The sequence below is a fragment of the Bidens hawaiensis genome, unplaced genomic scaffold, assembly GCF_021521415.1.
Source record: "Bidens hawaiensis isolate Kalapana, Puna unplaced genomic scaffold, B.hawaiensis_p1.1 tig00005588_1, whole genome shotgun sequence".
In the NCBI taxonomy this organism is placed as follows: Eukaryota; Viridiplantae; Streptophyta; class Magnoliopsida; order Asterales; family Asteraceae; genus Bidens; species Bidens hawaiensis.
Genome location: NW_027491362.1, coordinates 908,782 through 929,856, shown reverse-complemented (window position 1 = coordinate 929,856; position 21,075 = coordinate 908,782). Strand labels below are relative to the sequence as shown.

Here is a 21,075-nt window from a genome sequence, read left to right as displayed (position 1 = left end):
TATTCAGCTTCGTTATTCGTACTTGGGAAATCCAGCCGAATAGCATAAGTATATTCCTGGCCTGCTGGGTTTGTTAATTTTAACCCTGCGCCTGAACCCTCGTTACTAGCTGCTCCATCAGTATAGAGTCGCCAGACCTCATCGATTTCGTGTGCTGGGGAGGGTTGAACCTCCTCCTGGCACTCTTTCTCCCGCGCAGCGGGGACTTCGGCAATAAAATCAGCCAGGACCTGGCCTTTAATGGCTGGTCTCGGCTTGTATTGAATCGCATATTCTCCCAATTCAATTGCCCATTTGGCTAGGCGTCCCGATAACTCGGGTTTGCCTAGAACATTTGAGAGTTTGAAGTTGGTGAGAATAGTGATTGGGTGACCCTGGAAATATCGTCTCAACCTGCGTGAAGCGTGTATAAGTGCCAAGACCAGTTTTTCCAGGGTAGAGTACCGGGTTTCCGCGTCTGCCAGCACGCGGCTAACATAATAGATTGGCATCTGGATGCCTTTTCGTTCTACAAGCAGGACTGCCCCGGTTGCTCTATCTGTTGCGGAGAGGTATAGGATTAACTCCTCTCCCGCTTGTGGTGCTGTGAGTGTTGGGAGTTCGATCAGGCGTGATCGAATCTCCTGGAAAGCTGCTTCCGCTTCTGGTGTCCAGCGGAAGTGCGTTTTCTTTAAACAATTTCTTAGTGTTGACACAAAAGGGAACGACCTATCCGCATGGTTTGCCAAAAAGCGGTTAAGCGCGACTAGTCGTCCATTAAGTGTTTGAGCCTGTTTTATGGTGGTAGGTGATTCCATTTTGACAATGGCTTCGACCTTTTCAGGGTTCGCTCTGAAGCCATCTTTAGTAATAATGACCCCTAAGAACTTCCCTTCTTCCACCCCAAATGAACACTTGCTCGGGTTGAGCTTCATGTTTATCTTTCTGAGCGTGTTGAAAGTTTCCTCAATGTCTTTCAACATCGTCTCTGGCTCGGGGCTTTTGATGACCAAATCATCCATATAGACTTCCAAGTTTCTCCCAATTTGGGCGTGAAACTCTTTGTCCATTAGTCGTTGGTACGTGGACCCCGCATTCTTAAGTCCGAACGGCATCATTTTATAACAAAATGTGCCATCGGGCGTCCGAAAGGCGGTTTTGTCCTGGTCATCCACAGCCATGTGGATTTGATGGTACCCCTTATACGCATCCAAGAAGCATTTAAGGCGAAATGGTGCCACCGAATCCACCTTGAGATCAATTTCTGGCAACGGATAACAATCTTTGGGGCATGCTTTATTCAAATCTTTGAAATCTATGCACATGCGCCATTGTTTGTTATTCTTCGGTACCATTACGGGATTTGCAACCCATGTTTGATATTTGCTAACGCGCACGATGCCCGCATCAAGGAGTTCCTTGACTTGGGTTCTGCACGCGTTGGTTTGCTCGGGCCCCATTACTCTGCGCTTTTGTACGATCGGCGTTACGGCCGGATCGCATTTGAGCTTATGCTCTGCCTTTCCCCGGGGTACACCAGTCATGTCGGCTGGTGTCCACGCGAAGATGTCTGCGTTTCGCTGTAGTAAGCGCTTGAGTAAGGTGCGTGTTGGATCAACAATTGTCGGGCCAATGGTAACGGCCTGATCGGGATATTTCCCATTGAGTGCCCACTGTTCAGGCTCAGTGATGGTTTGTTTGGCCATCTTCGGTTTGGGTTTAGAGGAGACAGATGCGATGCATACCTGGGGAATGCCCGTGATCATCGCTACGCCTTCAGTTGTTGGCCATCCCATCATGCCGTGGACTGAGGATACCACAGCGTTGAATCTTGCCATCCCGTCTCTCCCGAATAGGATGTCATACGTATGATGTGGTTTTTTCATCACAACAAAATCCACATCCTCCGTGCGTGAATAATTCCCATCAGTGAGAGTGACGGGGAAAGATAGGATGCCCAAGGGAGTGTTCATGCTGCCGTCAAACCCTTCCATTGAAGCGTAGACCGTCTCCAGGCGTTCCTTGTCTTCATCATCGAGCTTGTCGAAGAACTGCCTGTACATCACTGTCGACGATGCGCCATTGTCAACGAGGGTGCGGGAGGTGATGTAGTGCCCCAGCTGGCTTTTAATGACAATGGGGCCTTCTTTGTTTGGGCCTCCCGGCACTCGCGGGAAGCGCACTTCTGCTTCCTTCCATGCGCATGGTTCGGTCATTGGTCTCTTTCTTCCTCTGACCTTACCATGGACCATGTTGATGCTAATGTCGACGGGCTTCCGTCCGTTACCCTTGTACCTGTTGTCGTTCCTTCCTCCCTTCTTGATAGATGCCACGAGGTGTGCGAGCCTCCCATCCTTGACGAATGTCTCGACGATGTCCCTCAAGGATGTGCACTCCTCAGTGCTATGGCCCTTTGTCCCATGGAAGTCACAAGACTTGCTTTGATCCGCATTGGGTTTCTGTCGGATCACTGGAGCTTTTGGCCATGGCAGTTTTTCCGTGGCAAATATCTCCGTGACGCTCTTGGTGAGTGGCGTCCAGCGGTTTTTTCGGTTCAAAGGGTGCGTTTTGTCCCTTCCGCCAACCAGAGGGCGAGAGCTTGAGGGGGCGTCAAAGTTTATCCTTGACTGCCAAATACCTTGCCGCCTCTTTTTGTTTAGCCGGGCGGTTCTTACATTATTCTCCCTTGTCCTCTGCGTGTAGAGGTTTGTATTGTGGGGGAGATCTCTTCCCAGCTGTTTCTCTGTTTCGGCAAAGCGCTTGGCTGCCGTCATTATGGCATCCCACGTGGATGGCATACCGTCTTTACCCGTCAGAGTGCGGATGAGTTCTGGGTATTCAGCGCCCTGAATGAAAGCGGCGCGAACGAGGTCTTCACTGATGTTGCCCAGACTCACCTTCTTGGAGTTGAAGCGGGTGATGAAGTCTAGTAAGGATTCATCCTCTTCTCTGACACAGTTGAGGATCGTCCACTGCTCCTCAGTGTGTTTCCTCTGTTGACTAAACTGTTGACTGAACTTGTTTTGGAAGTCTGCCCAGTCATAAATGTGGTGGACCGGTAAACGGTCGAACCATGCTCTGGCTGCTCCTACCAGAGTCATCTGGAACATGTAGCACCACGTGGGTTCCGTCCAGTTACTGACGGTTGCCCCCGCAATGAACCTGTTCAGATGGTCATCTGGGTCGGATAGACCATCGTATGTGCCAACGTTGGACATTTGTTTGGCACTCCTCGGGGCGATTGCTTCTGCAATGTCCCTTGCAAATTTTGACCTTCCTGCGTTTGTAGCAGTAGGTCTAAAGGCCTTGGAGAAGTCGCGAGAGCTTTTTTCCGTGACTGGTTGGAATGCTTCCCCAAAGTTCCTTTTTGGCTGGGGATCCGTTTCCTTACGCTTCCCTTTCGCCCTATGGCGAGGGTTCGCGTCGGTGTCGGAGTCTTCCCCCTCGCCGTCTGAGTACTCGTACTCACTACTCATGTTGAGGTGCTGGCGAGTACTACCGAATTCCTCAGCTTGTTGGACTGAACGCAAGCGTTCGTCCAACTCAGCCTGAAATTCTCTTTGACGTGCCTCGGCCCATGCCTTCACTTGATCAAGTGTTTGGCGAGGGGCTCGAGGTCGTTTTTCCAGCTGGGCATCAGTGAATCCCAGTGGAATATTTACTCCACTTGCCCCTACATGAGTGACTGGGGTAGTGTTCGTAAAATGTATTTCACTTGCCCCAGCTTGGGTGGCTGGGGTAGTGTTTGTAAACATTGTGTTGCCGGTGTTAACCCCAGTGGCTGGGGTTGTGGTTACCGGAATTTCTCTAGTCATCTTGGAAGTTTTGAAAAACTGGAGAAAGATGTAGTTCTAGCTTTATGCACGGATGGCGCCAATGAAGAAACACTAATCAACCCCGGGCAGATTACGGGTAATCTGGGGGCCAGGTAATGTTTCCCACGAAGGTTAGGTCCGGCAGAGTAGGTTGTACTTCCGGGAACCTGCAAAACAGACACCGTAAGCTCGTCACTGAGAAGGGGGGGTTCCTCCTTGTGACCACCCTCCGGCGTGAGAATCAGTCTATATTGCTCTTTGTATATAAAAGTATGTGAATACTATTAGAGCAGTTATCAAGTAAGTTATACGAGATAGTAGATGATCTTACCATTCCAAGATATTGGAGTATTTATAGCCGAAGGTAGGTTTTCTAGAAGGTACAGCCGGCTGAATAGTATTCCTGTTCAACCAACAGTGGATTACGCACAGGCCATACTGGTTGGTGGGTAGGTTACAGCCAACAGTAATAAAGTCGGCTGCACTATTCCACCAACTGTAGACCATGCACGTCCTACTGACTGTGGATTGTACGCAGGCCATGCTGGTTGGTGAATAGGTTACGGCCAACAGTAATACTATTCCACCAACTGTAGGCTGCGCCTGCTCCACAGTGAGAGTTGGTGAGTAGGCAGCGGCTAATAGTGACAAACAGTACTAGAGGGTGCTCCTCCTCGCACTGTTGTCGGTGAGCTGTCACCCTGTGATTGGCTCATGGGCTGTTCTGGTCAGATCGTCTGTCCTATCCATACCTTGGTAGGTATGGTACAAAAGATCTTTCAGAATCAGACTGGCTCATTTGGGCGGGATTGTTCCCGCCTTGCTCATGCCTTCACGTGACTGCTGAAGTAGCTAATCTTGTACGTGTAGCCTTGCTGTCTGCGGGTAGCCTTCCCTGATGGCTTGTATCCGCAACTGCGGGAACAGGCGGGGTACTTCACCATTGGGAGGCTTTCCCTGCGTGTACAGCTTGCGTACTGCGCGTAAGATTCTATGAGCATGGTGGGTCCTGCGGGAGCAGATGGCCTTTGCGCAGACAACCCTGTTCAAGGTGAGTCTTGCGGGACCAACTGGTCTCTGCTGGGACCTACCTCTTCAAGACTCACCTTGAACAGGGGTTTTCTTACTTATATTTATAACTTGTGAAGGGTGTTGTTTTGCCTTTACACTGTACCCGCGCTAGGTATGTGAAGGGTTTTGCCTTTACACTGTACCCGCGCTCGTCTTACGGTTACTTTACTTCCAAGGTATTCCTGGCGTCAATTCCCTGCGGGTGCTAGGTATGTGAAGGGTTTTGCCTTTACACTGTACCCGCACCCGTCTTATAGTTACTTGGTTGCCGGGGTACTTGGCTTCAATTCCCTGCGGGTGCTAGGTATGTGAAGGGTTCTGCCTTAACACTGTACCCGCAGCCGTCTTACGGTTACTTGTTTACCAAGGTTTTCTTGGCTTCAATTCCCTGCGGGTGCTAGGTATGTGAAGGGTTTTGCCTTAACACTGTACCCGCAGCCGTCTTACGGTTACTTGTTTGCCAAGGGGTAAGGGATATTTTCCCGCTTACTTTTTAATATTTTCGAATTTTGAATTTTGAAATTCGAAGAGTTGGTGAAAAGATAAGAACAGTCCAAACCTCTGAGACGTCGTGCGACAGTTTCTTCTGGCTGTGTCAGGACGTGCAGGAAGTTATGGTGACGTGACAGAACATGGTCATTCCAGTCGTTTTTTCAGGCGCGTGGGCGTGATTTTTCAGGCGCGTGGCCGCGAAATTACTGGCACACGTCCTTTCAACAGCTGTTGCCAGCCTGCTTTTTGCCACGTGTCATAGTTTCATTGCACCTTTGATTTCTCTCTCCTCCGCATTAAATTCACCGCATTAATTGCGATTACTATATAAAGGAGGAGAGAGTTATCTGTAATTCACACTTTCACCTTTCTTCTTCTTCTTAGTGATTTCCGGCAAATACTCCCCTTTTCAGGCAAGCATTTTCCCGAAATCACTTTCTTCTTTCCACCATGTCTTCTCATGATACTGATGATCAGAAGACTGCTGGCGAGTGCCAGTGTTCTCTTCCTGTCGATCTGTACCAGTATATCGTCAGGAAGTTCATGCTCGAGTCTCTCGAGCCTGAGTTTCCTGAACCCCACCATACTGTGTACGATGCCCCTAGTGGCAAGATCGGGGTTTATGCTGCATTCTTTGTCTACGGAAACCTTAGGTTTCCGTTGACAAAGTTTGTGTACCGTGTCCTGGAGAGGCACGGTGTGCACCTGACAGAGGTGCACCCCATGGCCATTGCCAAGGTCCGGCACTTTGAGTGGGTGTGCCGGATACTGGGCCTTGAGCCCTTTGTTGACCGTCTGATGACCTTCTACACTTGGAGGTGCATCCAGGGGTGGTACACTCTTACAACCCGTATAAAGGGTTTAAAGATTTGTACCACCGAGCGGAGTCTTCGCTCATGGAGAAGAGAGTTCTTCTTCATATCCGCTCGCGCCGTCCCCATCGCCATGAAGTTTAAGAATGGCCAGGCGCTTCCGAACCTTCCCGCCCTTAACTACGAGGAGGCGGAATGGTTTTCGAAGATATCCCGGGTCCAGTCCCCGGTTTTCCGTTTTCCGGAGTCGGCGATGGTGATGCTGGGGATGAGCCGGGTGTGGAAGGCGGCGAATGCGGATAAGGTTCCGATCGTCCTTGAATATGGTTCGAACTCTACCCCTTATGGTATGTCTTGTTTCTTTTTTGCTGACTACGATTTTTTCTAACTTTCTTGTTGATTTCAGAGGGTAACGATCTTCAGTCGCTCCTGAATCCGCGGGAGGAAGATGGTCCTGCGCGGATGAGTACTCGTGCTCTGGACGAGAACGAGTTGCCCATCCTCGAGCAGACTGCGGGTCGGTTCGTGGAGGTTTACCCGCCAGGCCAAGAGATCCTGAGCCACCGACGGCCAGGTAAGCCTATCTTCTACCCTGAACCTCTCAAAGCTGTGCCTGCTGCTGGAGTTCATGACATTTCTTCTTCTGAGGAATCCGCAGAAGGTCCTCCACTGGTGCGGAAGAGAAAGGCTGCCGTCGCGAAGGGCAAGGAGAAGGTGGCCTCTACGGCCGACCCGGTAGTCCTATCTGACTCGGAGTCAGATAATGCAGAGGTGGCGGGGAAGCCCGGTGGTGAAGAGACCACCGCTCCGGAGGCTGCAGGTGTCACCTCCGAGGAGGCAGCGGCAACGACGGTTACCGGTGTCAAGAGGCCGGCTCCATCGGGTTCGCCCCCGCTCGTCCGTGCGTTCAAGCTCAAGAAACCCCGTAAGTACCCCCATAATTCTTGTCTAGATTTGTTGTTTAAAATAAATTTTTCTAACACTTTTGCTTATGTAGGTGTGGATGTTGACGCATTCCAGGGTGGAGTTGGAGCAAGTATTCCCCCGCCAATGACGGTAGGCTCGGTCAGCCTTCCCGAGGCATCGACCCAGGCGTCTACGCCTGCTTCCGCTGGTTCCAGCCTTCCTGAGGCTGTTCCAGCTGAGGTGTCTCCGCCGGCCGTGAGTGCAATTTTTACAGCATCCTTCACGGAGCCGGCGGTTACTGTTGCTGAGGAGGTGGCGCCAACCATGGCTACCACAGCGGCTGCCACTATACCTGCGCCACCGGCACCGACGGCCGGACCTTCAGGTATGCGCCAAGCTTCCCGCCGATCTGTGCCACCTTCCCGTCTGCCTGACCTGTTGGATGGATTTCCTTTAGGTTCAGGTGATGGGTTTGGCGGCTATCGGCCAGTTATTGACCCTACAGGTACGTAGGGTTCCTTTTCCTTTACATATTTTTATCATCTTTTCCTAACTGCCTTTGTTTCTTTTGCAGTGTCGGATTCCAATGAAGTGTATGTTCCAAGATGGAACATACGCCGAGGAACAACCCTTCGCACCCCTGTGGAGTGCGTGGACTGGGCTCGCCACGCTGCTCCTCATGGTGCGTTGGGGGAAGCCATGGCTAGCTACCAAGAGGGTAGGCTAACCAATGAGCTTCGGGTTCTCCAAGCCCGAACGCAGCCCCGCGTCGAGCTGCTTTGTCGTGAAAACGACAAGTTAAAAGCAGCTCGCGCCAAAGATATATCTGAAGCGCGGGCTCTTCGGGAGGAGAACCGGCAGTTGGCCGCTGCCGCAGCCGAGAAGGAGAAGGCATTCAAGGCCCTTGAGGTTGAAGTCCAGGCGCGACTCGAGGCCCGCTCCAAGGCTGCCCAAGCTGTGAATGAACAGCTTCGGCTGGCCAAGGAGACTGCGCGAAACTCAACTGAGAGGGCTGCCAAGGCTGAAGCTGTTGCTGAGCCACTTCGCGAAGAGAATGAGCAGCTTAAATGCAAATTAAAGGCTCTACAGCATGCTCATGACGCCTTGGCAATGGAAGATGCCAAGAAGCTGCAGGAAATCCTTGACCAGAGGGGGGTGCTTGACCGTACTGAAAGGAAACTCAAAAGCGTCGAAGAAGCTGCCGCCAAGGAAGTTCAACTTGCCAACCTTGATAAAAGCGGAGCCGAACGTGCTTGTAAAGAAAGTCAAGCTACCCTCCAATGGTTGCTTCGAGAAGCGTTGCCTCAGGTATCCTCTTTTTCTTTACGCTTTCTGCTCGTAATTAGAAAATGTTCTAACTTTATTCTTTTGTAGGTTGTGCGTCAGGTCCTTTCAGAGACCTCTTATGACGATGCGATGAGCGCAGCCCTCAACGCTTCTCATGAGGATGGGCAGAAGACTGGCTTCCTGCTTGGTCTAGGGTTTGCTGAGAGAGGCTTTCCGCCCTCCAACTTCCCTTTGTTCAATGTTAACACTGAAGCTGCTTATGACCAAGCTGTGAACCAGTACGCTGCCTTCCCGCATCCAGTGGTGGAGAAGGTGAATGAAGCTGCTGCTGCTGATGATGGGCTAAACATCCTTAAGGCTTTCCTTGGGCAGCCGCGCTCTGATGGTGCTGGCCCAAGCGGAGGTGGCCCTGAAGCCTGATCCTGAAGATCCCTTCCCGCTGGTAGGATAGACTTAGCTTTGTATAGATTTCTTTTAGGCGGGTAGTTACCCAGCCATTCTTGTAAATGATTGTGAAATATTAATCTCTTTGCGTATAAGATTGTTATTTCCTTCCTTGGGTTCTTTGCTTTATAAACTTATGACTTGCATACTTAGTTTAAATTAGCAATTTCCCAAGTGTTTAGAATAAGAACCTTTGAACGTGGTTGATGATGGGCTAAAGTTTCGCCTCCTCCTTCGTGATTGTGCGGGTAAAACCGTCACTTGCACTTGGTAGGATGGCTAACCTTTACCCTCTATCTGACCTGCGTGTAGGTTTTTCAAAATTTCTAAGGCATTAAGTTAAACCTTTGAACGTGGTTGATAATGGACTAAAGTTTTTGCTCCCTCTTTCGTGATTGTGCGGGTGTAACCGTCACTTGCACTTAGAAGGATGGCTTTAACTTTAGACCTATATCTGACCTGCGTGTAGGTTTTTCTTATCCTTTTTTAAGTGTTCATAAGTTAACCTTTTAACGTGGTAGATGGTAAGTTAAGTTTGGCTTCCTTGAATGTGATTGTGCGGGTAAGACCGTCACTTGCACCTACAAGGATGGCTAAACCTTACCTACATCTGACCTGCGTGTAGGTTTTCCTTAGAACTTTTTTAACATTTTGGCGTTGTGTTTATGCGGGTATTGCCGCCTTCCACACGCAACTACTTCTTCCTGTAAGGGAAGTTCATAGGTTACAAGCTATCAATACATCATGAAAGGAGAATCATTTCCATTAGAAGTGGCTCTAGGCCTTTTCTTTACAAGTTGGAATTGATCTACATATAACATTTGCGTAATTGAGCTCCATTCCATGTTCTAGGGATGGGAGTGCCATCGAGCCTTTCGAGCCGGTACGCGCCCTTTCCCAGAACCTCTTTGATAATGTATGGCCCCTCCCAAATCGGGGCCAACTTTCCTGGGCGTTGTTGGTTCGAAGCCTCGTTGTTACGCAGTATGTAGTCTCCTTCCTTGAAGTTGCAGAGTTTTACCCGCGTGTTGTAGTATTTTTGCATTTGTCGTTTGTAGTTTTCTTCACGCACGGCGGCTAAGTCTCTGCGCTCTTCGGCTAGCATAAGGTCTAACCGTCTTTCCGCATCATTGTCTTCTGGTTGGATTAAGACCCTTGGTGAGGGTAAACCGATTTCGACTGGGATCATGGCTTCAGTGCCATAAGTGAGACTGAACGGGGTTTCTCCCGTACTGGTCTTCTTCAGCGTTCTGTTTGCCCAAAGGACGTGCGGAAGCTCGTCCACCCAGCCGGATCTGTGTTCCAAGAGTCTTTTCTTGATGCCTTCGACGATGCTCTTGTTTGCTCTTTCTACCTCACCGTTACCTTGCGGGTGTGCCACTGAGGTAAAGGTGTGGGTGATTTGAAGTTCTTTCAGCCACTGCTGTAGCTTCTTGTCAGCAAAGTTGGTGCCATTGTCGCTTACCAAATTCTGTGGAAGTCCAAAACGACAAATAATAAATTCCCAAATAAATTTTTTGATATGCTTTGCGGTCGTTTGGGCTAAAGGTTTCGCTTCTATCCATTTGGTGAAGTAGTCAATGGCTACCACTAGGAACTGAACATTCCCAGCTGCTGTTGGAAATGGGCCTGTCACGTCGATGGCCCACTTCTGAAATGGCCACGAGGAAGTGACAGGAACAAGATCATTTTTCGGGCGATGCGTGTTGGGTGCGTAAAGCTGGCAAGATCTGCATTTTCTGATGTATGCCAACGCGTCCATATGCATCCCCGGCCAGAAGTATCCTGCGTTGTTTAGCTTGGCTACCACAGCGCGGGGGCCTGCGTGTACTCCACAGATGCCTTCGTGAACCTCCCTCAGGAGGTAGTCAGCATCTTGGTTGTCCACGCATCTTAACAACGGGCCAAGAAAGTTACGTCTGTAAAGGGTGTCATTGACCAGCTGATAATTTAGTGCTTTACAGCGTAGTTTTCTTGCCTGTGACTTCGACTCTGGTAACGTTCCTGCTTCAAGGTATTTTATTATTGGGGTCATCCATGTTTCTGTACCGGTTTGGATGACACAAATTTCCTTGTGCGGGACTGATGGTGTTTCGAGGAGTTCCACGCGGATGTCCTTTCCCAAGTGGGTGAAGGCCAGTGATGCAAGCTTGCTTAACGCATCCGCAGATTTGTTTTCGCTGCGCTTGACGTGTATCACTTTACAATCATTAAAATCGCGCATGATGGCTTTGGCTTGGGCAAGGTACAGGGCCATTGTGTGGTTCACAGCCGTGTACGTCCCGTTTATTTGGTTTGCCACTAGCATGGAATCAACGTGGGCTTCCAAATTTTTGACACCCATCCTTCGCGCAATCCTCAATCCGGCCAGGAATGCTTCATATTCAGCTTCGTTATTCGTACTTGGGAAATCCAGCCGAATAGCATAAGTATATTCCTGGCCTGCTGGGTTTGTTAATTTTAACCCTGCGCCTGAACCCTCGTTACTAGCTGCTCCATCAGTATAGAGTCGCCAGACCTCATCGATTTCGTGTGCTGGGGAGGGTTGAACCTCCTCCTGGCACTCTTTCTCCCGTGCAGCGGGGACTTCGGCAATAAAATCAGCCAGGACCTGGCCTTTAATGGCTGGTCTCGGCTTGTATTGAATCGCATATTCTCCCAATTCAATTGCCCATTTGGCTAGGCGTCCCGATAACTCGGGTTTGCCTAGAACATTTGAGAGTTTGAAGTTGGTGAGAATAGTGATTGGGTGACCCTGGAAATATCGTCTCAACCTGCGTGAAGCGTGTATAAGTGCCAAGACCAGTTTTTCCAGGGTAGAGTACCGGGTTTCCGCGTCTGCCAGCACGCGGCTAACATAATAGATTGGCATCTGGATGCCTTTTCGTTCTACAAGCAGGACTGCCCCGGTTGCTCTATCTGTTGCGGAGAGGTATAGGATTAACTCCTCTCCCGCTTGTGGTGCTGTGAGTGTTGGGAGTTCGATCAGGCGTGATCGAATCTCCTGGAAAGCTGCTTCTGCTTCTGGTGTCCAGCGGAAGTGCGTTTTCTTTAAACAATTTCTTAGTGTTGACACAAAAGGGAACGACCTATCCGCATGGTTTGCCAAAAAGCGGTTAAGCGCGACTAGTCGTCCATTAAGTGTTTGAGCCTGTTTTATGGTGGTAGGTGATTCCATTTTGACAATGGCTTCGACCTTTTCAGGGTTCGCTCTGAAGCCATCTTTAGTAATAATGACCCCTAAGAACTTCCCTTCTTCCACCCCAAATGAACACTTGCTCGGGTTGAGCTTCATGTTTATCTTTCTGAGCGTGTTGAAAGTTTCCTCAATGTCTTTCAACATCGTCTCTGGCTCGGGGCTTTTGATGACCAAATCATCCATATAGACTTCCAAGTTTCTCCCAATTTGGGCGTGAAACTCTTTGTCCATTAGTCGTTGGTACGTGGACCCCGCATTCTTAAGTCCGAACGGCATCATTTTATAACAAAATGTGCCATCGGGCGTCCGAAAGGCGGTTTTGTCCTGGTCATCCACAGCCATGTGGATTTGATGGTACCCCTTATACGCATCCAAGAAGCATTTAAGGCGAAATGGTGCCACCGAATCCACCTTGAGATCAATTTCTGGCAACGGATAACAATCTTTGGGGCATGCTTTATTCAAATCTTTGAAATCTATGCACATGCGCCATTGTTTGTTATTCTTCGGTACCATTACGGGATTTGCAACCCATGTTTGATATTTGCTAACGCGCACGATGCCCGCATCAAGGAGTTCCTTGACTTGGGTTCTGCACGCGTTGGTTTGCTCGGGCCCCATTACTCTGCGCTTTTGTACGATCGGCGTTACGGCCGGATCGCATTTGAGCTTATGCTCTGCCTTTCCCCGGGGTACACCAGTCATGTCGGCTGGTGTCCACGCGAAGATGTCTGCGTTTCGCTGTAGTAAGCGCTTGAGTAAGGTGCGTGTTGGATCAACAATTGTCGGGCCAATGGTAACGGCCTGATCGGGATATTTCCCATTGAGTGCCCACTGTTCAGGCTCAGTGATGGTTTGTTTGGCCATCTTCGGTTTGGGTTTAGAGGAGACAGATGCGATGCATACCTGGGGAATGCCCGTGATCATCGCTACGCCTTCAGTTGTTGGCCATCCCATCATGCCGTGGACTGAGGATACCACAGCGTTGAATCTTGCCATCCCGTCTCTCCCGAATAGGATGTCATACGTATGATGTGGTTTTTTCATCACAACAAAATCCACATCCTCCGTGCGTGAATAATTCCCATCAGTGAGAGTGACGGGGAAAGATAGGATGCCCAAGGGAGTGTTCATGCTGCCGTCAAACCCTTCCATTGAAGCGTAGACCGTCTCCAGGCGTTCCTTGTCTTCATCATCGAGCTTGTCGAAGAACTGCCTGTACATCACTGTCGACGATGCGCCATTGTCAACGAGGGTGCGGGAGGTGATGTAGTGCCCCAGCTGGCTTTTAATGACAATGGGGCCTTCTTTGTTTGGGCCTCCCGGCACTCGCGGGAAGCGCACTTCTGCTTCCTTCCATGCGCATGGTTCGGTCATTGGTCTCTTTCTTCCTCTGACCTTACCATGGACCATGTTGATGCTAATGTCGACGGGCTTCCGTCCGTTACCCTTGTACCTGTTGTCGTTCCTTCCTCCCTTCTTGATAGATGCCACGAGGTGTGCGAGCCTCCCATCCTTGACGAATGTCTCGACGATGTCCCTCAAGGATGTGCACTCCTCAGTGCTATGGCCCTTTGTCCCATGGAAGTCACAAGACTTGCTTTGATCCGCATTGGGTTTCTGTCGGATCACTGGAGCTTTTGGCCATGGCAGTTTTTCCGTGGCAAATATCTCCGTGACGCTCTTGGTGAGTGGCGTCCAGCGGTTTTTTCGGTTCAAAGGGTGCGTTTTGTCCCTTCCGCCAACCAGAGGGCGAGAGCTTGAGGGGGCGTCAAAGTTTATCCTTGACTGCCAAATACCTTGCCGCCTCTTTTTGTTTAGCCGGGCGGTTCTTACATTATTCTCCCTTGTCCTCTGCGTGTAGAGGTTTGTATTGTGGGGGAGATCTCTTCCCAGCTGTTTCTCTGTTTCGGCAAAGCGCTTGGCTGCCGTCATTATGGCATCCCACGTGGATGGCATACCGTCTTTACCCGTCAGAGTGCGGATGAGTTCTGGGTATTCAGCGCCCTGAATGAAAGCGGCGCGAACGAGGTCTTCACTGATGTTGCCCAGACTCACCTTCTTGGAGTTGAAGCGGGTGATGAAGTCTAGTAAGGATTCATCCTCTTCTCTGACACAGTTGAGGATCGTCCACTGCTCCTCAGTGTGTTTCCTCTGTTGACTAAACTGTTGACTGAACTTGTTTTGGAAGTCTGCCCAGTCATAAATGTGGTGGACCGGTAAACGGTCGAACCATGCTCTGGCTGCTCCTACCAGAGTCATCTGGAACATGTAGCACCACGTGGGTTCCGTCCAGTTACTGACGGTTGCCCCCGCAATGAACCTGTTCAGATGGTCATCTGGGTCGGATAGACCATCGTATGTGCCAACGTTGGACATTTGTTTGGCACTCCTCGGGGCGATTGCTTCTGCAATGTCCCTTGCAAATTTTGACCTTCCTGCGTTTGTAGCAGTAGGTCTAAAGGCCTTGGAGAAGTCGCGAGAGCTTTTTTCCGTGACTGGTTGGAATGCTTCCCCAAAGTTCCTTTTTGGCTGGGGATCCGTTTCCTTACGCTTCCCTTTCGCCCTATGGCGAGGGTTCGCGTCGGTGTCGGAGTCTTCCCCCTCGCCGTCTGAGTACTCGTACTCACTACTCATGTTGAGGTGCTGGCGAGTACTACCGAATTCCTCAGCTTGTTGGACTGAACGCAAGCGTTCGTCCAACTCAGCCTGAAATTCTCTTTGACGTGCCTCGGCCCATGCCTTCACTTGATCAAGTGTTTGGCGAGGGGCTCGAGGTCGTTTTTCCAGCTGGGCATCAGTGAATCCCAGTGGAATATTTACTCCACTTGCCCCTACATGAGTGACTGGGGTAGTGTTCGTAAAATGTATTTCACTTGCCCCAGCTTGGGTGGCTGGGGTAGTGTTTGTAAACATTGTGTTGCCGGTGTTAACCCCAGTGGCTGGGGTTGTGGTTACCGGAATTTCTCTAGTCATCTTGGAAGTTTTGAAAAACTGGAGAAAGATGTAGTTCTAGCTTTACCCACGGATGGCGCCAATGAAGAAACACTAATCAACCCCGGGCAGATTACGGGTAATCTGGGGGCCAGGTAATGTTTCCCACGAAGGTTAGGTCCGGCAGAGTAGGTTGTACTTCCGGGAACCTGCAAAACAGACACCGTAAGCTCGTCACTGAGAAGGGGGGGTTCCTCCTTGTGACCACCCTCCGGCGTGAGAATCAGTCTATATTGCTCTTTGTATATAAAAGTATGTGAATACTATTAGAGCAGTTATCAAGTAAGTTATACGAGATAGTAGATGATCTTACCATTCCAAGATATTGGAGTATTTATAGCCGAAGGTAGGTTTTCTAGAAGGTACAGCCGGCTGAATAGTATTCCTGTTCAACCAACAGTGGATTACGCACAGGCCATACTGGTTGGTGGGTAGGTTACAGCCAACAGTAATAAAGTCGGCTGCACTATTCCACCAACTGTAGACCATGCACGTCCTACTGACTGTGGATTGTACGCAGGCCATGCTGGTTGGTGAATAGGTTACGGCCAACAGTAATACTATTCCACCAACTGTAGGCTGCGCCTGCTCCACAGTGAGAGTTGGTGAGTAGGCAGCGGCTAATAGTGACAAACAGTACTAGAGGGTGCTCCTCCTCGCACTGTTGTCGGTGAGCTGTCACCCTGTGATTGGCTCATGGGCTGTTCTGGTCAGATCGTCTGTCCTATCCATACCTTGGTAGGTATGGTACAAAAGATCTTTCAGAATCAGACTGGCTCATTTGGGCGGGATTGTTCCCGCCTTGCTCATGCCTTCACGTGACTGCTGAAGTAGCTAATCTTGTACGTGTAGCCTTGCTGTCTGCGGGTAGCCTTCCCTGATGGCTTGTATCCGCAACTGCGGGAACAGGCGGGGTACTTCACCATTGGGAGGCTTTCCCTGCGTGTACAGCTTGCGTACTGCGCGTAAGATTCTATGAGCATGGTGGGTCCTGCGGGAGCAGATGGCCTTTGCGCAGACAACCCTGTTCAAGGTGAGTCTTGCGGGACCAACTGGTCTCTGCTGGGACCTACCTCTTCACCAACCAGCATGGCCTGCGTACAATATAACTTCCCGTTATCAAAGTGGTGTTGTTTTCTTACTTATATTTATAACTTGTGACTTTTTTTTGTAAAGTCTTGCTAATATTTTAATGTTCTTGTCGCCGTTTTAAATATATATAATAAAACTTTGTATTAAGAGCAATAATCTTTTTAGATGTTGCCCTCTAAATTAATTAAATAACATACAACTTTTCATATTTTCGCAAAATCCATTGGATCTATACGATTAAAAACGCACACACAAGTATTTCCATGGATGCACTGGCCTGTCGGCACCCCTCGTCTACCTCTGCATAGTGAGAAACAAGTGTATGGATCACACTGAATAAAATGCCAAGTTTCTTTATATGCTTAGCCGGTTGTCATCATGCTCCCTAAATTAGGTTGGCATAAAAAGAGCAATGAAAGTAAGTAATATGTCAACAGAAATGTGTTACTCATATGTAAGAAGGTTAGAAGTAAAAAATATGAATGGACGATAAGCAATAAGTAATTTACAGCTTACCGAAAATTGTGAATAGTAGTAAAATTATGAAACTAAACTTCATCATCGAAATGCCTAGATTGAGAGGATACTTGTTCGACGAGGTAACAATAGGTGAGACCGCATGATTGATGTTATCGGTCTTAATCTCCGATACAGTCTTAGCATCTTCGTTACCAGGAGCAACTGAATTAACTTTCGAATAACATTTTTTAGTTACACTATGAATAAGTTCAAAAAATCTCCAAATTTTGAAAAGATTTATTTACCTTGATATGCAACTTTGACGGAGATGGCCGGTGCGGCTGCCAGTTTTGATTTTAACTTGGGAGCCATTTTGGTTCTGCCGTAGAGAAGTTGGTGTTCGTTAGACAAGGGAATTGAGGAAAAAGTATAGTGTTTTTTGTCTTCCAAGTTGTAACCAATACACTTCCATTTATAATACCTCCTTGTACGAAGGTGTATTGCTTTCTTTCTATTTTTTTTAATCCTAAATTCAATGTTTCACCTCTCAAGCCTTTCCCACACATTAAGATGAGTTTGATTGATTCTATGTTCTATGCATCTCAAACGTGCGTACTGATAACTCATGGCACATGCAAATGTTCTATGCATAAATGGGAATTGATTCGACTATTTGACACGTACAAGATGTGAAAGGCAAGCATATTTAAAAATCAAATGTAATCATTTGCTCCCACTGGACATGTATTATTATTCACGTAGATCATTGTCATCTTTAGGAGAAAAACTATGGTCCATCATTCACTAGTGGAGATAACACGGGTTGATGACACTACAAACTACCTTGCTGAGTTGCTGATATGATTGTTGTACATGGTTTTGATTAATGAAAGTTCGTTTCGCTAGTAAAAAATAAATCGAGTATTTTATGCATTCAAAGACTTTTTATGAATGAGGTAATGTCAAGCATATTAACTCATACAAACAAAATCTACAAATTAAACCCTTTACTTGAAAACCTTATTAGCATTTTAATCCTATAAAACAACTAAAATGAACACATGATCTTATGTGATTTAATACCAAAGTACCGTTGGCTGTACATACGATCAAACTTGGTTTATTAGCATTTCATCTGTCAACCCTTGTGTTGTAACTTTCATTTTAAAGGTACGTATGAAATTATGATTATATATGTTGTATTGTTTCATGAGTTCAAAACATATTGCTTGTTATTGCATGCGCTAGCTACTATCGATTAAGTCACAAGTATTTATTCTTGTTTCTTTATGTGTAATTGTATTTAGTTCATGCTTTATGCATTTAAAGCTTAGGTATCTAGAACACACAATAACCACATCTTCACCTTGACGAGTTCACTTCAAGAGATATAAACATCGAGACATATATCCGTAAAGACACGCACCCAAAATATGTTTTTTTTTCATTATTATTGACTATTATCTTATGGTATATGTTTATATGTGCCACCACCGAATCCATGTTAGATAACTCTAAATTCTTGTCTCCATACGACCTTCTACATATTTTAAACAATTGACATGTATATTGTAATAGACTTGAGAAGATAGCTTGGGTACCTGATTGATGTGTAAGAGAACCTTTTCATATCTTGAGTTCTAAAGAAAAACTAACATCATCTTTATGTCATGTTGTTTATCTCAATTTAAGAAGACATTCGATTGACGTGTGGAGCACGAACAACAACTCAAATAAAATTTCGAAGCATTCAACAAAATAAATACATCTGTAAAGTCACATCTACCTTTTAAATATTCGACTAAATGTGAAATCAACATTGACATGGAATAAATATAACATGCATGGCATATAACATGAACGAGTATATGCTTTTAATTTGATGCATACATATGGAAATCAATGACCAATTAATCTCTCTTGTCAATTCACAAGGATAAGTATTCTCTAACGATGATTATCAGCCCACGCTCGGTTTAATCCATTCATAACGGAACCATAAGAAAAATCATTCATCATTTTTATTGGATTTAATATAAAGAAAAGTGTAAATCACGTCATTGATCATGTGGTACGTTAAAACTTTAGGTTTCGTTATAGGTATAAGGAATTACAGAGATATATATATATATATATATAGGTTTAAGTTCAAGAAAGAAATCAAATTATTGCAAGAAATGAGAGAAATGAATATGAGCCACTAGTTTTATTTTAGGTTTTAAATATTTAAAAATAAATAAAAAAGATGTAAATGCAACAATAAATGCACTCTCTCACTCCAATTAATACAACTAATATAACCATAATAAATCTCTCTCTAATTAATATATCTAACTAATTTAACTATAATAATTAAAAAGATAAAAACACTACTTTTGTTTTATTTTTTATTTACACATTCTTCATTTTATTCAACATAAAATACAATTTATTCATACAATACTATTTCTTTATATTAAAAAAATAATTTCCACTCAATTTATTAGCATGTTTTTTAAAACTAAATATCAAAACATAATATATCTTTTTTTTCAATTGATATGCCTATAAAAATTATTGTCATAAATAATAATAAAAAAATATCATACAAACGTGTCCATTAAATGTAAACAATAAATATGCAACCTACACAAAGTTATAAAACCTACACTTGTTTTGAACGATAAAAACGTACAACATACAAAAAGCATACAACTTACATATGTAATTCGACATCAACAATTATATAAACTACACAAAGATACACATATCCTACACATGTGTAGGTTATATGTTTTTCGTATATAGGTTATATGTTTTTATATTCTTAGAACAAGTGTAACTTATATGTTTTGATGTAAGTTGTATATTTTTATATTGACATTTAATGCAAACATGTGTAAGATAGTTTTTTGTATCATTCATCACAATGTAACTACGTGTTGATAAATATTGATATGTTGAGTTTGAAGAAATTGGTTTTGAATAAAAAGAAATTAATGTATAAATAAATTGTATTTGTGTAAGATAAAATTTTCGTCTGTATGTTATATGTTTTCGTGTGCGTGTGTATTTCATTGATGATAAATTTTGTGTGTATGTTATATGTTTATCGTGTGTAGGTTATATGTTGTCTTATTCTTAGAACAAATGTAGATTATACGTTTTTGTGTAGCTTGTATGTTTTTTGTTGATTTTTAATGTAAACACATGTAAAATAGTTTTTTGGTATTATTCATTATAATGTAAGTATGTTTTGATGGATATTAATATATTGAGTTGGAAGAAATTAGTTTTGGATAATTTTTTTAATGTATGAATAAATTATACCTGTGTAGGATAAAAATTCAAGACACAAAAAATAAGTTATAAAAATAAATGAGTTCTTAATATTTTCCAATTATAATAATTTAATTAGTTATATTAATTAAGTAGATTAGTATTATGGTTTATTAGTTATATTAATTAAAGAAAAAGAATGATTAATACTTTCTTTATTTAGCTTTAAGCATTTAAAACTTAAAACAAAACTAGTGGCTCATATTCATTTCTTACAATTATATCATTTCTCTCTTGAACCATCTCATATATATATATATATATATATATATATATATATATATAGGGAGAGGATCATGAGAGAACTCCTTTTTATGGAGAGAACTAGAGAACTAATAATAAAATATTTTTAATTTAATTAAAAAAAATATTTTTTAAATTTTTTTTCTTTCATCCTTCTTATATGTTATTCTTCACCACAAAAAAAATATAAAGATGAAAAAAATATAAAAAAAATAAATAAATAAAAGTAGTCAAATAATTATTAACTAAAATTATACTAATCTAGACACTAAATAATACTCTAGACCCTTAAACTTAACTTAAACTACTAACCGGCAAGGAACCGATCGACTCTAGCACAACTAAGTAAGTCCGGATATCGAACCCACGAGACTCTTTAAATTCGAAACTAACAAATTGGACTCAACTACAACACACGACTATTTATTAATAATATTTGAGGGGGAATTGAGTACTATTAATTAAAACTAATAACTAATTAACTATTAAACTACTAATTAAACTATTAAACCCTAAACCTAATTAATATAATACTAATAAAACATAATCATTACCTTAAACTTAATTAATTAAACTTAAACCTAATCATTTTTAAACTAATAAACAGTTAAACACTTAGATTAATGCAGATGACAAAGATAACTACCCAGGCCAGAATCCCCAAAGTTACGGTTGTTAAATAAATGGAAAACTCACGTTATGGAACTGGGATCATAAAATAGACCCTTGACAGAAAACCCGAACAGGACCCTTGAACTTCAAGAAGACGCCTATGGATTTCTAACAAGTTTTAAGACTCACGAGTTTTATATTAAACTTCCTTACGGTTATTTAAACGCTTATGTCTAAGTATCTTTTATGACGAAAACCTACCTCACAGCGCGGAATTCAAAAGATAGCAAAGCAGACTCAATTAATTTAATAGACTAAGCTGACAATCAAACCTAGACGGACTCCTTACGAA

The 21,075-nt window shown here is 45.0% G+C and overlaps 1 long non-coding RNA gene across 2 annotated transcripts in view; it reads right to left on the bottom strand.

Annotated features, from left to right (window-relative positions):
• The window catches only part of LOC143630186 (uncharacterized), a 68,725-nt gene extending 51,782 nt beyond the window's left edge, over nucleotides 1-16,943 (bottom strand). Inside the window, exons 1-3 of one of the 2 annotated variants that reach the window (XR_013153115.1) lie at nucleotides 16,856-16,943; nucleotides 16,608-16,781; nucleotides 16,292-16,476 (exon numbers count right to left, since the gene is read on the bottom strand). This is a non-coding gene — a long non-coding RNA (uncharacterized LOC143630186). Of the gene's footprint in view, nucleotides 1-16,291; nucleotides 16,782-16,855 lie in introns of both variants that reach the window. The other variant, XR_013153114.1, reaches the window with a different exon arrangement.
• Between the last annotated feature and the right edge of the window lie 4,132 nt (nucleotides 16,944-21,075).